Source organism: Mesocricetus auratus, unplaced genomic scaffold, assembly GCF_017639785.1.
Source record: "Mesocricetus auratus isolate SY011 unplaced genomic scaffold, BCM_Maur_2.0 Super-Scaffold_100009, whole genome shotgun sequence".
Classification (NCBI taxonomy): Eukaryota; Metazoa; Chordata; class Mammalia; order Rodentia; family Cricetidae; genus Mesocricetus; species Mesocricetus auratus.
The window spans coordinates 85,262,166-85,279,480 of NW_024429193.1; the positions used below are offsets into that span (position 1 = coordinate 85,262,166).

The window sequence follows — 17,315 nt, forward strand, 5'->3', positions numbered from 1 at the left end:
CAGTACTCAGGAGGCAGAGGCAGGTGGAGTTCTGTGAGTTCAAGGCCAATCTGGTCTACAGAGCTAGGTCCAAGACAGCTAGGACTGTTACAGAGAAAAACCCTGACTGGACAAACCAAAAAAGAAAAAAATTAAGCTGATTAGATAAAATATTTTCAGGTTTTCATTTTATTTTTAAGTGTGTGTGTGTGTGTGTGTGTGTGTGTGTGTGTGTGTGTACATAAGAAAGCACACGTTCAGGGTACCCACTATCCCTAGAGCTGAAGTTACTGGCAATTGTAAACCACTTGGCTTGGATGCTGAGAATCCAACTTGGGTTCTTGTAGTTGTTTCTTTTTTATTCTTTAGTCTTTGGGGGGCCGCCACCCAGGTCCCAATAATCACACAGAAACGATTCTTTCTTTTGAATGTCCGGCCTTAGTTTGGGTTATTTCTAACCAGCTTTTCTTAAGCTATTCCATCCACCTTTTGCCTCTGGACTTTTACCTTTCTCTATTTCTGTCTGTCTTTTCTTTTCTTCTTATTTCCTGTCTGCCTGTGGGGCTGGGTGAATGGCCCCTGGCATCCTCCTCTCCTTCGCCCTCCCTTGCTCCCCGATCTTTTGTCCCAGATTTCTCCTCCTATTTATTCTCTCTGCCTGCCAGCCCCACCCATCCCTATCCTGACTAGCTATTGGCTGTTTAGCTCTTTATTAGACCAATCAGATGTTTTTAGACAGGCAAAGTAACACAGCTTCTCAGAGTTAAACAAATACCACATAAAAGAATGCAGCACAACTTTACATCATTAAATAAATGTTCCACAGCATAAAGAAATGTAATACATCTTCAACTAATATTCCACAACCAGCTCTCTGCAAGAGCATCACATGCTCTTAATCTCTCCAGCCTTAGTAAAATAAAAATTTAAAACTCTAACAATTGTGTTGACTCACAACTACAATCTCAGTAAACAGGAAGCTGCTACAGGAGAGCTGCTCCAAGTTCTAGGCCAGCCAGAGCTACATAGCAATAAGTAAACAAACAAATAAATAAATAAATAAATATATAAATGAATACACTTAAAGGACAGTTCAGAACAAACCTGCCTCAGAGGAAGCTGCCATTCTTTGATGTGCAAGACCTGTCTCCTGAAGCATCAAATTATATTTCAGAGAAATTAATAAATGTCCCATCTGTGAAATTACCATAAATTAATCAAGATGTTTATTCAAATTTTACCTAATAAAATATGCTCATGGGTCTAGGACTGGAGTTTTGCTTTTCTGATTATAAATGATTGTAGGTGACTGGCATGGCACAGCATCTTGAATAGATTCTGCTAGTGTTTCGTTTCCTTCAGAGCTATTCGAAAACTTATGTCAAATGACCTTATGATCTGACAGAAAATTCCAAATAAAGTTGGCATTTCGTGTAGATGATGCTGGAGAGTCTGTTTTTCAACTCCAAATCCAGAGCATGAGAAATCAAGTGTGGAATTGCAGTCTTGTTTATTAGCCACATAGGGATTTGCTGCCTCCTTTTAGCTGCATAGCTATTCACTCAGAGCAGAGGCAAATTTGGCTTAGTCATCAGAAAGGTTAAAAGACAGAAGCATCTTTTGCCAGGAGTAAACAGTGAAATAAATCAGAAGACAGCAAGCTGGTACCAGGAACCTGTGTTCAGGAGGGTCAGCCTTGAAGCCAGGCACCGAGCATAGCTTCAGGGGAGAGAAGCAACCGCTCTCCCATGCTTCTGAGCTGGAGTCAGCTCATTAGGAAGACCAAGCCCAAGTGGGGGCGAGGCAGCCTGTTGAGCAGGCTGCAGTGCTGCACGTCTTACTTTAAAAACATGTCATGCACTATTAGTGCAATGGATGTGTTCATGTCAGAGTAGGGGACCTGTGCCGTGGTTAAAGGACAACTTTCAGGTCTTGGTTCCCGCCTGGGGGCTCAGGGGTTGAAATTCAGCCCGTCGGTTAGGCTCGGTGGCAAGTGACTTTGCCCTCTGGACCATCTCACCCATCTTGCAAATCTCTTTCTTTACCCTTTTTATTTTATGTGTAGGGGTATTTTGCTCATATGCACACCACATATATGACTGGTGCCCATGGAAGCCAGATCCCCTGGAACTTGAGTTGCAGACGGTTGTTAGGCAGTTGTTCCTGTGGGTGCTGGGGACCTAGTCCTCTGTAAGACCAGCGAATGCTCCCGACTGCTACAGTGTCCCTCCAGGCTCAGCCCTACACATCTCATTGTTAAAGAAGTGGGACACGGAGAAAAAAAGAAAGAGCTAAGGCAGCCTTTTGCCAATTGACTCAAGGCAAGACCCCTGAAAGGTAACTAGAAAAGCAGATTTATCCATTCTGGGTAGCAAATTAGAAATCTAGAATATTCTTTAGGTACCCTATCATCAGCTCATTTATAAAATACATGGAATCCGTGCACTTGTTAAGCATTATATCAGCCACAGAGCAGGGTTCTGGTCTAATAGCCCAAGATTGCCTCAAGTTTCCATCAACTGTGTCCGCAGTCACCATGGCCCACTAAACTAACACCTCCACCCCATTCTGCTCCTCCATAAATGCTGGTCCCCCATATGCTGGCCACTTGAAGAACTGGCTGTATAATAGTTATAAAAGGCTTATATAATCAGAAACCTTAATGTACTTATTAGTTGTGGACTACGCAATAATTTAAAGTGGGATATTATTCAAAGAAACAGAAACTACTTTAAGATCTTCGTTGGAGTTTCTATTGCTGTGAAGGGACTCCATGACCTGTACAATGAATTCTAATTGTTCTTAATAATAAAAAACAAAGACAGATATTTGGCTTAAAGCTGAAAATCAGAGAAGCAAAGTGTCCAGCCGCTAGAGAGTTCTCACCTCTACCAACGCTCAGACCAAAGGGGCGACCCTGTCCTCAGACTGCTTCTCCACACTGCCTCTGTCTCCACCAAACCTCAGACTGCACTGACTCCTGTCTCCTCCTGCCTTACATTCCTCTCTAGTGCTGGGACTCAAATCGTGGGATGCCAAGTGCTGAGATCACCTTTGCGATCTTTTAGACTGGATCAATTTTGTGTAGCTCAAGGTGGCTTTGAACTAACAGAGATTCATCTGCCTCTGTCTCCTGAGTGCTGGGATTAAAGGTGTGCCACCACCGCCCAGCCTCTGTGGCTAAACAGTGTGGCTAGCCCTGCACTCCAATCTTCAGATAGGCTTTATTTGTTAGATCATAAACAAAATATCACCATGACCGCAGCAACTCCTATAAAGAAAACATTCACAGCTCAGAAATTCAGTCCATTAGCACCATGGTGGGACACGGTGTTGGAGAAGTAGGCGCCAGAGTCCTGAATCACGCAGGCAACAGGAAGTGGTCCGAGACACAGGGTATGACCTGAGCATACAGGAGACCTCAAAGCCCACCCCCACAGTGACACTTCCTCCAAAGCCATGGCTTCTCCAACAAAGCCACACCTCCCGATAGTGCCACGCCTCTTAGGGGCCACAGGATCCATCTGAAGATGAGACTCAGGAAACAGCTCCCACTCATCAGAGCAGTTAAGTGTTCAGAGGGAAAAGCCCTTTGCATTTCTAGACCAGTGCTTCTCAACCCTCCTAATCTGCAACCGTTCCTCATTTCATTACTACTTCACAACTGTAATTTTGCTACTGTTAGGCATTGAAATATAAATATCTGATACATGACAACCCACAGGTTGAGAACCACTGATCTAGAAAGAGCATGGGAAAGAGCAAAACGACATAAAAATTTTAATAAGACACTTTCAGCTAATAGGTTAGACCCTAAAAATAAAGCTCTGCATAAGAATTCGAATAATTTTTAATTATTTCACTATTTGAAAAATCAACTCAATTCCCTACATAATTTTACCTTTTAGCCACACCAAAATATAATAACAGGACTTGCTAAATTATCTCAGATATGATATGGTTGTCAGTGTAAGAGGAAATTCAATATTAGAGCCACAGAGAAGCATACAAAACAGGTTGTAGTGCACAGAGCCAGGCCCTTGTCAGACAGGCCAGGCTCAGAAAAGGGGTCCTTCCCCTTGCTGACTCTGCAGCTTTCAGAAAATTATTTAACCCTTGAGTTTCAGTTCCTTTGTCTATAAACAAACTAACACATCTCTCTAAACATCCTCCACAGACCCTTAGTATAATGTTCTTTTAATGACTTTGAATAAAATTTAAGTCCAATATACTACTGCTTTAAGAAAAAAAAACCCTGGTCAGGCTCACTCCTTTAATCCCAGCACTCAGGAGGCAGAGGCAGGTGCATCTCTGTGAGTTTGAGACCAGCCTGGTCTACAGAGCGAGTTCCAGGACAGGCTCTAGAGTAATACAGAGAAACCCTGTCTCAAAAAACTAAAAAAAAACTTCTGATGTGATTTTGAACATTTTCCTTGTGGAATCATGCTATCCATTTTTATATTCACAGAGGACCTAGTGGAGTTCTTTGATGTAGGGGGTTACTCAAAACAGACATTTCCAATGAATGAATTTTTATCATTATTTCTCTCCTTTTCTTTCTTTCTTTTTTTTTGGTATATTTGACAAAATTGGATATTACTTTCTGTTCATATCATGATTTGAAATCACATTTAAGTTTATGAGGGAAATCTAAAGATTATGTTTTTGTACTTACGAAGTGATTGCCCTAAATCTTCATGCTCCTTTCACTATTTACATCCAGTGTTGGCTTGTGTTTCTAGAAACCCATATATTCTGAGGAAACCTGGAAAAGAAGGTAACCATAGAATGTTGGGCTAATTACAGAATAAACAAAAGTAAAAAGCATATTTCCGATCAGAGAAGTTATACCTACCAAATTACATCACTATATTACATAGTAACCATTCCAGCTCTTACAATACTGCCCACCTACAGAAATTCAAATGCAGCAACATGAAAAAATAATTATATTCTAGCAACTTGCTAGAAAATGTGTATTTTTTATAACTTTATATAAATAGTTCTGCATAGATAGTGGGACAAAAAGAAACTATACAAATGACCAAAATGCAGTATATCAAATTCCTTAAGAATTCACAAAAATTATCTTAGAAAAAAGAAGGAAAACATAAAAAACAATAATAGTAGCAGGGTCAGGATGAGTGACGGTTAATTTTAATTGCCTAGGCTATGGTAGCTAGAAGACAGGCCTTTGGGCATGCCTATGGGGCTGCAGTAAGGTCAATGGCCCCTCCATGGGCGGTGCACACATATACAAATGAGTATTCTCTCTGTCTCTCTCTCTCTCCCTGTCTCTGTCTCTCTCTATCTGTCTCTCTCTGTCTCTGTCTCTCTCTGTCTGTCTCTCTGTCTGTCTCTCTCTCCCTGTCTCTCTCTCTGTCTCTGTCTCTCTCTCTCTCCCTCTCTCCCTCTCTGTCTCTCCCTGTCTCTCTCTCTCCCTGTCTCTCTCTCTCTGTCTGTCTGTCTCTCTCTCTGTCTGTCTCTCTCTCTCCCTCTCTCCCTCTCTGTCTCTCTCCCTGTCTCTCTCTCTCTCTCTCTCTCCCTCTCTCTCTCTCTCCCTCTCTCCCTCTCTGTCTGTCTCTCTCTCTCCCTCTCTCCCTCTCTGTCTCTCTCCCTGTCTCTCTCTCTCTGTCTGTCTCTCTCCCTCTCTCCCTCTCTGTCTCTCTCTCCCTGTCTCTCTCTCTGTCTCTGTCTCTCTCCCTCTCTCCCTCTCTGTCTCTCTCCCTGTCTCTCTCTCTGTCTGTCTCCCTCCCTCCCTCCCTCCCTCCCTCCCTCCCTCTCTCTCTCTCTCTCCCTCCCTCTCTCTCTCTCCCTCTCTGTCTTTCAAGATTTATTTATGTTCATTTTATTTTACGTGTCTGAACGTTTGCCTGTGTATACATGTGTGTATCACCTCTGTGCCTAGAGACTGAGGAGGCCAGATGAGAGTTCAGCTTCCTCTAGAACTGAAGTAACAGATGGTTATGAGCCCCCATATGGATGCTCTGGAACGGAAGTAACAGATGGTTATGAGCCCTCGTATGGATGCTCTGGGAGAGCAACAAGTGCTCTCAACCTCTGAGCCTCTCCGGAATCATCAAATAATTCCTAGTGAAGTATCTTCAGAGACAGACTCCAAATTCTATGGACCGACTTTAGACAGAAGCTCATCATGGGCCTCTCCATCAAACTGAGTCATCCCTGAGCAGCGTATAGCAGGGGCCACTTGGAGAACAGCAGGTATCCCCCAGATGGTCCCTCAGCAGCAGACACTGTTCTCTGGCTCTCTCGTCTCATCCCTTCTTTTGTTTCCGTCCTAGTCTACCTGGGTTATCACTGACTTCTCCTTGAATCTTGCATCCATCTTCCCTCTGCAGGACATTGGCAATCCACTGCCCCCTTTCCTGTGGCCCAGAAATTCTCTCAGTACCTGCAATGATCTAAAACAATTTTTTAATTCTCTTCCTTCAACCTGTTCCCATTGATGAGTAAGAAGCAAGGGGAAGTTTATACTGTGAAGACAGGACATTGATTAGAAATGACACTGTAATGTAGGGGTGGTTTTGGAGCCTCTCTTGGAGAGCGAGGGTCCCAGAAACTCATAGGCCACTGAAGCTTCCCAAGCCAGTGGTTTGTCTCACAAATTCCAAATATAGAATTCATGGGCCATAGAGGGTGAGTGTTTCTCATAGATTCATAGACTGGAGCTGAAGAGGGAGAAACAGCCACAGTATCAATCTGAGTTAGGCATGGAGGTCAGCCACAGGGCCGCCACAACCACAAAACAGACAAGGCAGTGAGGGGAGTTTTACAGGAAGAGTGAAAAGAACCAGAAGTACCAGGGGAAAAAATATACTTATGTTCTGGTCAGCACCCAAAGAAAGAGGAGAAAAGAAGGGGGAACTGCACCTTTTCTGAGTCAGGACTCTGAATAGCAGGCAGACCCAGCCGAACCCCATGGCAGCTTGTAGGGACTATGCTACCGCAGAGGGGAATTCTGGGAAGAAAGAGTGCACTATCTCAATAAGGGATAATTATCCAACTATCTTTTTAGCATGATTTAAGGTGAACCTGCCTTCCCGAGGGTGGTCCCTTGGCCTGCTGATTAGATTAACTCCTAAGGGGCAGGCAATGTTGTCTCTACCCAGAGACAGACCATACTCCTTTGACAACAGCTTTCCCTTCCTGGGCCTACAGTGCTAGCATAACGGAAGGGCACAGACTAGACGGTTTTCTTTACGGAAGGGCACAGACTAGACGGTTTTCTTTACGGAAGGGCACAGACTAGACGGTTTTCTTTACGGAAGGGCACAGACTAGACGGTTTTCTTTACGGAAGGGCACAGACTAGACGGTTTTCTTTTCTTTTCTTTTGTGCCCTGCACGGCTTTGCTAGCGCACTAAAAACTTCAGACCTTTGCCCCATCTCTACGGACAGCTCTCAACGGGTTGTTACATGCAAATCATATTCCTCCTGCTACTCTGAACTGAAAACCATTTAACAGGGCTTTCCCCTCGACCTTGGGCCTCCTTTATTAAATCGTCTTAGAACCAGCCATTGGGCTCTGCTGAGGGTTGGGAAAAGACAGCCTCACCCACACACAGTTGCTGCAGGTCAGCACGGCACCTAAGGCCTGTGAGCCAAATGCGGCTCTTTGACTGGTCTGTAAGCAGTTTTCCCGGAAGACAACTATGACCACTCATCGATTGACTACATCAGCTTCTGTTCAAAGCAAAGCTGCGTTGTTGCAAGAGTGTCCATGCGGATGTGAAACCTTAACTACTGTTCATCTGGGTCCTCAGAGGAAAAATTTCCCAACCCCAGACACAGCTGCTCCTGCCTAAAAGCAAGGCTACCTCAGCTGGATGTGGTGGTGTATATCTTTAATCCCAGCCCTTCGGAAGTAGAAGCATGCTGATCTATGTGAGTTCCAGGCCAGCCTGGTCTACAGAGTGAGTCTCAGGACAGCCAGGGCTATACAGAGAAACCCTATCTTGAAAAAAACAAAAAGAGAGAAAAAAGAAAACAAGAGGGGGGAGGGAGGGAGGGAGGAAAGAAGGAAGGAAGAAGGAAGGGAGGAAGGAAGAAGGAAAAAGGAAGAGAAGAAGGAAGGAAAAAGGATAAAGGAAGGAAGGGAGAAGGGAGGAAGGAGGAAATGAGGAAGAAAGAAGGAAAAGGAAGGGAAGAAGGAAGGAGGAAATGAGGAAGAAGGAAGGAAAAGGAAGGGAAGAAGGAAGGAAGGAAGGAGGAAGGAAGGAGGAAGTGAGGAAGGAGGAAGGAAGGAAGGAAGAAAAGGAGGGAAGGAAGAAGGAAGGAAAGAGGAAGGAAGGAAGGAGGAAGGAAGAAGGAATGAGGAAGGATGGAAAAAGGAAGGAGAGAAGAAGGAAGGAATAAAGAAGGGAGGAGGAATGAAGAGAAGAAGGAAGGAACGGAAGGGGGAAGGAAGAAAGAAGGAAGGAGAAAGGAAGAAGGAAGGGAAGGGCATTCCCCACACAAAGGCTCCATCCTGGCCATTCTAGCTGCTGCTCTGCTCTGACTTCTCACAAATATAGACTTGGGCTCTAGATAAATTCATCTTTTTATTTCTCTTTCCTGAATCTTCCATGCCTTGACTGAGGATAGAGGTGTAATATTGAAGATGGCGGTGTCTATAAAAATTAGCATTGTGCAAACCTGATCTTTGCTTTCTATGGGCAAGTTCATACACGTGAAACCTTGATGCCTCTCTTGATTCCCTATCCCCACCCTCTTAAGCATATCCAACTGGTCATGGACAGCCAACATCAACCCCCTTCACTGTTTACAGAACTCTGCTTCTATCCGTACTCATCAGTGGGCTTGGCCTGGTCATCATACCCCCATAACCCATTCACCGCAGGCATGGTTTCCTCCAAGGCAGAGTCGTTCTCAACTAAGGTAAATCTCTACCTCATAATCAGGGTTCCTGCATCACTGAATGATAGCCGCACCATTTTCCTACTCGCTCAAACTAAAGCCTTGGAATTGTCTTTTAGCTTGTCATTTTTTCTCCATATCTTACACTGTACTTAATCAGCAAGCCTTGTCACCTCTACTTAAAAACTAAAAGAGGCAGACACCCACAGCCTAAACACTGAGCAGAACTCAAGGAACCCAGTGACAGAGAGGGAGGACTGATGAGCAAAGGGGTTAAGACTGGGCTGGTTTAACCCCCAGAAACAGCTGACCTGACAAGGGTTAGCTCTTGAATCTCAGACTGATGGCTGGGAATCCAGCATGGGACTGATCAAGACTCCCTGAATGTGGGAGTCAGTGAGGAGGCCTAGGCAATCTATGAGGCCTTGGGTAGTAGATCAGTATTTATCCCAGGCATACAAATGGACTTTGGGTGCCCATCCCACAATGAGAGATGCTCTTTCAGCCTGGACTCTTGGGGTAGGACCTAGACCCTGCCCTGGATGAAATGACAGACTCTGGAGATCCCCCATGAAGGGCCTCACCCTCCCTGGGGAAAAGAGTGGGTAATGGGGGAGAGGGAGGGAGGTTGGAGGGAAGGCGTGGGAGGAGGAGAGGGAGAGGGAGAGGGAGGGATTGACATGTGAAGCAACCTTGTTTCTAATTTAAATTTAAAATAAAAAAAAAGACATTGCCTGGCGTTGGTGGCCCACACCTTTAATCCCAGCACTAAGGAGGCAGAGGCAGGTGGAACTCTGTGAGTTTGAGGCCAGCCTGGTCTACAGAACGAGTTCCAGGACAGCCTCCAAAACAATACAGAGAAACCCTGTCTCAAAAAAAAAAAAAAAAGACATTAAAAAAAGAAAGAAACTAAAAGAGGATCCAGGTGCAATGACACACACCTGTGACCCCAGCGCTTAGGAGGAAAACACAGGAGGACCGAGGGTTCAAGGCTGGCCCTGTATAAATAGGCAGTTCCAGGCCAGCCCGACCTTACATGAGACCCTGTCTGATGATGATGATGATGATGATGATGATGACGACACACTCCAAGTTAATAACCAATTGAAAACAACCCAAAAGAGAAATGGATATAGAACATTTCCTTTACAACATATTACCTGAAAACGGAGCTGCAGTCCATGCCTCGTTCTTCTGCCCACGGGTGAGAAGGCAGCATACTAGTGAATCCGGCAATTCTGGCTTCCATTCAGACCCAGCTGCACGGACCACGGTGGGCTGGGCATCCCTGTATGGGCGGAGCTAGACAGACAGCAACTCCTTCGCTACTTCACAACATAGGACTAGGGCAAAGGCACACTCTCGGCACACAGTGAGGGGGTAGAGCCGGAACAGGGGCAGGAGCAGCATGGGGTAGAGCCTGACCGCTGACCGCGAGAAGGAGCAGCATGGTGGCATTCCCCGGTACTGCCTGCTCTGCCGCCAGACTGACACCTTCTGAAAAAGGGAAATGGTGACAAAAAGAAAACTAGGTTCCCTGCGGATCACGGTGGAGATCTGTCCCTTTACTCCATTAGGGTTAACCGTTAACTGGTGGTATGGCTGCCATCTATGAGGGACTTGATTAAAAGTCTACTCAAACAATCCTAGTCCCACCTTCAAACAGCTACACCCCAGAGTCAGGCCTGATTCCTCCGGGTTCCTGCTGGCTGGCATTTATTAGAAAGAAGATGCCAAAATGGATCAGAAAATTATATAAATTACTTGAAAGCCTGTCTACCAAGCTGGAGATCCCTTGGCCGTTCTGTTTCCCTATCACACTGTGCACTGAGATGAAAATAACAACATAAAAATATGCTAATCTTAAAAATGCCAGCAACATACCAAGTCCCGGATTTGAATATTAACTACCTTCTTACATGGATTTTCCCAGAAGGAAATTAAAGTTAAAAATTAAATCTGCATGCAAATTAATCCAAACATTTCAGAGGTCAGCAGAATCAAAGTCCAAAAATCTCACTGTCAGTGCTTGGGACGTGGATTCAAAGAAACTGAAGTTGAGCCGAGCTTTCTCCTCCCAGGCGCTGCTTCTGCCTAGACTGCGAGGGTTGGGCTGTAGGCAGAGGTGGGCAGTAACCTCAGCCTCCCTCATCCTCAGCGGCACAGAGGGAAGGCTTGAAGGATTTTAGATGATGAATGCTTCTTCTTTCTTTACGCTACAGTTGAAGATGTTACAGTACACTAAAGATTATCACAGACTTGAACCAAGCGCACCGCATCTAGAAAACACACTACTTTTATCTAAGGCAGAATGTTTTCAGCACTGGCAACAATTAAGTGGGACTAGACGGAAGGAGGTCAGAGCACGAGAAGAGCTTTGGGTTGACCTCTCCGAGACGCCGGCCAGCCTGGGACAGTTCTCCACAATCCGGTCTCTGCATTTACAGTCTGAATCCCACGTTCTGACACGTCTACATATCTGTTGATGGGAGTGGGGCTGAGATCTCTAAGCAGCCCTCTTTCTCTAGTAGAATTTAGGTCCATGCAACCTTCTTATAGAGTCAGAAGCGTAAATCACAAGACTCCGTTTGATTTCTCCTTGCTTCTGTTTATCTGTAACTCTGACTCCCTTGATCCTTTTGAACACTCTTCTTCCAGCATCCTGACACGGAACTGAATTCAAGCCCCATCAGCCCGAGCCGGAAGGGGTGTTTCTGTCGGCAGCCGGCAGCCATGGGACAGGAGGAGCCAGGACACAGGGACACAAAGCTCCCCGCTGCAGCCACCTGCAGCAGCCCGAGCACTTCTGTTCAGAGAGCTCTGCTCAGGTGAAAACGCCATCCTCACGGCATTGGCAGTAGCCTGCAATTATTGCGGTGGTGTCTATGGGAAACCTTTGACCAATGACTCAGCAAGAGGTTACCCATTCCTGGCATAAGACGTATACTTGGGCACTACGTTCCTGAGTACATGGTGACCTCTCATCACATTTGAGGACATTTCGTCAGCAGCAGGTTCCACACAACTTTTCAAAAGCTCTTGGGTGTCAATTATCCCACTCCACATTCCCTTCTTCCCCTACCTTCCTGTCTCCTCCCCATCTGACCCTCCCAGTCTAGTTTCCCGGGGCCTCTCTAAAGCACCAGATTGCATTTCCCCTCCTTCCTGCCGGTCTCTTAGCTCATATAACCTGTTGTTATTTGGACAAAAGTACCAATAACCAAAGCTTAAAAATTAACATCCACATACCAAAACAAAACATGCAATGTTTGTCTTTCTGGATCTGGGTTTCCTCACTCAGGGTGATTGCTTCTAACTTCATTTACCAGAGAATTTTGTAATTTCATTTTTCCTAACAGTAGAATAATATTCCATCGTGTAAATTACCACATTTTTATTATCTACTCATCAGCTGATAGACACTAAGCTGTTTGCATTTTCAGGTTTTTGTTTTGTTTTGTTTGCTTGTTTTTGTTTTGTTTTGTTTTGCTGTTTGGTTTTTCGAGACAGGGTTTCTCTGTATTGTTTTGGAGGCTGTCCTGGAACTCTCTCTGTAGACCAGGCTGGACTCAAACTCAAGAGATCGCCTGCCTCTGCCTCCCGAGTGCTGCATTTTCAGGTTATTATAAAAGAGACACAATGAACATGGATGAACAAGTGTCTTGGTGGTAGGATGCAGAGTCTTTTGAGTATACGCCAAAGAGTGGCAAATCTATGTCTTGTGGTCAATAAAATCTCCGCTTTTCGAAGCACCTCCACACTGATTTCCATAGTGTCTGTATAATTTACACTCCCATCAGAAATGATTATGTGCCCCCCCCTTACCGCTAATCCTCACTTGCATAAGCTGTCTTTCTGTCTGGGGGAAGATGAAATATCAAATTAGTTTTAATTTTCATTTCTCTGATGGCTAAGAATGATGAACATTTTAAAACTGTTTCTCAACACTTTTCATCTTTTGAGAATTCTGTTTAGTTCTATACCTCATTTTTAAATTGGGCTTTTTTTTTAGTTCTTTGTACATTCTAGGTACTAATCCTCTGCCGGATATGTAATTGGCAGGCTTTTCCCCCATTCTGTAGGCTGCTGCTTTTCTCAAATGATAGTATCACTTTCTATACAGAAGCTTTTAAGCTCCACGAGGTCTCATTTATTAATTGTCGACGTCACCTTCCAAATTCAGATGGGAAGACCCTATTGCTGAAGACACCACCTAGTCATGTGATCAAACACAGAGAAATGGAGCTGATAGCCCAGCTTCACTTTATTTCTACATGTGCTAGAAGGTATCAGGCACACTACCAGAGGAGACAAGTAATTATCAGTAAACTCTGAACCACTGGACCTACAAGAGTGACCTGCCTGCAAGATATACCGACTGGCACAATAGTGACAAAATGTTAAGGGAGTGGCCAAACACATTTTTTATTGGATTTAAAGTCCACTGCCCAAGATGGAAACCATGCTTGACATGCTAACATGAAAAAGAACCTAGGAATAGTTAGGTCACGTGCCCCAGGAGAAAACCTACTACTATTATCCTGATAAATAAACAAAGCAATCAAACAACTCCCAATGACAAATATTATTACACTCAGCCCTGTCTTTTCTGTAGCCTGTCATGGCTGCTAAAGCAGGGGACTGAGTGAGGGTCTGGTCCCTTTATTTCTACATTATTAGAAGTGAAGCCTTTGAGTTTAGTTTACCCCTTTCATTAATCATCTTGTTGCTTTGCTCTGCTGTATCTCTGTTTCCTCCAGGGTTGAGGTTCCAGAATTCATCCCATTTGTTAAGTGGTTCCCTTCCCTTTCTAGTGCATTCTGAACTAGAGCTAATGGTCTTCCTTCCTCGATTTTCTCCATGCCTTCTGGTCCAGAAAATGGTTTTTTTCTACTGTATCTCTGTAGCTTTGATACAGTGGACCACCTTAAAGAGGGATATACAATAAAGTTTAGGACTATTTTGTATAACTAGACCTTGGGTCTATTTAGGGCTATTTTATTTAAATAAACCTTGGGTCTCTCTCATAGAAGAGATGTCAAATCTGTGGGAACACCAGACCTTGAGCAGAGACCCACTTCCCCTTCTGCCTGGGAGTAGGCAGCTGTAAGACAATGTTTAGTAAAAACATGTTTACTAAAAATGATACAATAAGTTCCTGGCCACTTCCCCTTCTGCCTGGGAGTAGGCAGCTGTAAGACAATGTTTAGTAAAAACATGTTTACTAAAAATGATACAATAAGTTCCTGGGAAAGGCCTTCCCACGGAAACCGCCCTGACCTCGACCTTGTCCAGAGACTAACCGCACCTTCAAAAACCCACACACATCCACCTCTGGGGTCAGAGCAGAACCAGCCAGGGGAGAGGAGAGAGCAGAAGCTTCTCTGGTGGGAGCTTTTCTTAGGAGGTTTTTCTTGAACCTTTTTGGAGCCTGTTTAAAGTTCTCTTTATATCGTTGAACGAGTCTCTGTGTTGTCAATCCCCGACACCCTCCGCACGTTCTCGGACACAGGCCACGCAGCAGACGTGACAATTGGAGGTCCCACTGAGATCGTGAAAGCGAGGTAAGTGGACGGGGTTAAGAAACTATGGGGAATAGTTCTGGGAAGCTAGAATCATTACAGTATCAACTAAAAAAGTTACTTAAAGAACATGGGACTGCAGTCAAGTCTAAAACCCTAGAAGGCTTTCTAAAATCGATCGAACGAGCCAGTCCATGGTTCATTACTGGGGGAAGCTTAAATATTCCAGATTGGGAGGAGGTTCGCCGTGATCTTCATAGACTTTTACGAAAAGAGGGATCTGAGTCCTTGCCCCCTACGACATTCTCCTTATGGAGATTAGTGAGGGAGCACTTTTGACAGATAAGGTTCGTCACCGCCAGGTAGTTCAGGACACAAAAGAGGCTTTTTAGAGTTACAAGAGACTGAGACTCAAGCCTCCTTGAGTTCAGGGGCAGAGAGTGATGATGAAGAGACCGTGATTGAAACTAGAGGCTCCATTGTTAGTGAGGATGAGGAGGAGTCTCTTAGTAACAACAAAAAACGGGTAGACATCTCCGGGCGCGACCCAAAAGAAGGACTCCGGTCAGAATCGGTTATATCCTTCTCTATCAGACCTAGAAAATGGAAGTAGCTCAGACTCAGACTCTTCACAGTCTGAAAAGGAACGGTTACTTGCTGAGATCGCGGCCCTTAAAAAGAACTAAAAAAGATTCTAATTAAGGAAAGACAGGACAGGGAGAGAAACCCTTCCCCATACTCTGAAAAAGGGACTCCTCCTATGAGATAACCCAGTCCTTCTCAGACCTGGAGGGAAGACCCAGAGGAGGGGTCCAATGCTGCCCGGTGGTGGCCCCAGTAATGGAAGTTACAGATCTGAACAATTCTGGACAGGTCATTAGGCGTCATAACCCTTTAAATTTTAAGGATATAAAACAACTTAAAGAGGCAACTTTAAATTATGGAGCACAGGCTCCCTTTACACTTTCCTTAATGGAATCTTTTGCGTCTCTTAATTTGACACCTGGCGATTGGCAGCAGCTTTGCAGAGCAGCTCTGTCGGGGGGAGATTATTTGATTTGGAGAGGTAAGTTTCAGGAAAGATGCAGCCAGACAGCCCAAAGAAATGCACAGGCCGGACAGCCCCAGAGAAATGTGGAGATGCTTACAGGAAGTGGTCAATATGCCACCATTCAGCAACAAATGCAATATGACATCGCAGTCTATGCCCAAGTGGCAGCAGCAGCCCAAGGGGCTTGGAAAGCATTGCCTTCCAAGGAAGGAGGGGATCATCTGTCCAAAGTCCTTCAAGGACCTTCCGAACCTTTTCAAGACTTCGTAGACCGTCTCAGTCAGGTAGCAGAAAGAATATTTGGGGGCATTGGGCCTGCGATGCCAGTCATAAAGCAGATGGCATTTGAAAATGCAAATAAATATTGTAAGGAAGCCCTTCGCCCCTATCGCAATAAAAGTTTAAATGACTATATCCGGATCTGTAGGGACATTGATGGGAACTTCATCCAGGGCCAAGTGTTAGCTGCTGCTATTCGGCCCCAAGTGGGGAAAGAAAGACCTACTCTGGGAAGGAGAAAAACATGTTTTAGCTGCGGTAGGGAGGGACACTTCCGTAGAGAGTGCCCTCAAAATAGTACTACAGGTCTCAAGAGACCTGGTTTATGCCCCGTTGTCGAAGGGGATATCATTGGGCCAATAACTGCTACTCTAAAACTGACAGGGAGGAAATTTCCTTTCTGCTAATAATAATCAGGGAAACGGGAGGAGGGCCCCGCCCCAGGGCCCCAAAACCAATGTGTGCGGGCAATGACCCCTGCTCTGGGCAGTGGCAGGACTCATTTTCTCCCCAGAGCAACCCCTTCATATCTCAGACCTCCTTAGAGCCACCTCGGGAGTGCAGGATTGGACCTCGCTCCCTCTGCCCGGGCAATCCTAACACCGGAAATGGGGATCCAGGCCCTCCCTACTGGGGTGCATGGGCCATTGCCCCCAGGCACGGTCGGACTACTTTTGGGACGGTCCAGTACTATTCTTCGAGGCATCCAGGTACACCCCGGTGTTATAGACCAGGATAGTGAGGGGAGATTAAAATAATGACATCAGTGGGCAGTGGGGTTGTTGCCATCCCTGCAGGAGAACGGATTGCTCAGATACTCCTTCTCCCTACAGCTCCTTGTGAGGCTAGAAAAATTAAAGAGAAAAGGGGCAACCAAGGTTTTGGAAGTACTGGCCCGGTAGCATTTTGGGTAGCCACTATGGAGAACCGCCCCCAGCTTACATTAAAGATAGAAGGCAAGTCCTTTAGGGCGTCTTAGATTCTGGGGCAGATTTTTCTGTCCTCTCAGATAAATTTTGGCCCCCGCCTGGCCGAAAGAGGAAGGGACAGTGACCCTCCAGGGAATAGGACAGGCTGTACCCCAAAAAGCCTCAGAATCCTAAAGTGGCAAGACTCTGAGGGCCACACAGGGCTTTTCCAGCCATATGTTTTGCCTGGCCTCCCTATTAACCTCTGGGGACGGGACCTCATGCAAGAAATGGGAGTGGTCCTCACCACTCAGGCACCCAAGTCCAAAAGCAGGGGCCCCCAGATGACGCAAGGGAGGGGCTGGAGCCCGGGAGGGAACTAGGTAAACTAGAACAGGGAGAGGTTTGCCCTGTGGCATCCCTCCCTTTGGAGACCAGGGCCCCAGGGGATAGGAAGGGTTTTGGCCATTTTTGATGAGGGTCACTGTTGCGCCGCCAGCCCCCATACCCATCACATGGCTATCAGATGATCCGGTATGGGTGGAACAGTGGCCCTTACCAGCGGAGAAACTAAGGGCGGCTCACCAGCTAGTTCAAGAACAATTGGAGGCAGGTCATTTGGTTCCTTCCACGTCCCTTGGAATACCCCTATATTTGTAATAAAAAAATCTTCAGGGAAATGGAGGTTACTACAAGACT

At 45.4% G+C, this 17,315-nt stretch overlaps 1 long non-coding RNA gene across 2 annotated transcripts in view; it reads right to left on the reverse strand.

Annotated features, from left to right (window-relative positions):
• LOC106022479 overlaps positions 1-13,885 on the reverse strand; it is a 38,213-nt gene extending 24,328 nt beyond the window's left edge. Inside the window, exons 1-2 of one of the 2 annotated variants that reach the window (XR_005879526.1) lie at positions 10,017-13,885; positions 4,655-4,744 (exon numbers count right to left, since the gene is read on the reverse strand). This is a non-coding gene — a long non-coding RNA (uncharacterized LOC106022479). The remainder of the gene's footprint in view (positions 1-4,654; positions 4,745-10,016) is intronic. The other variant, XR_005879525.1, reaches the window with a different exon arrangement.
• Between the last annotated feature and the right edge of the window lie 3,430 nt (positions 13,886-17,315).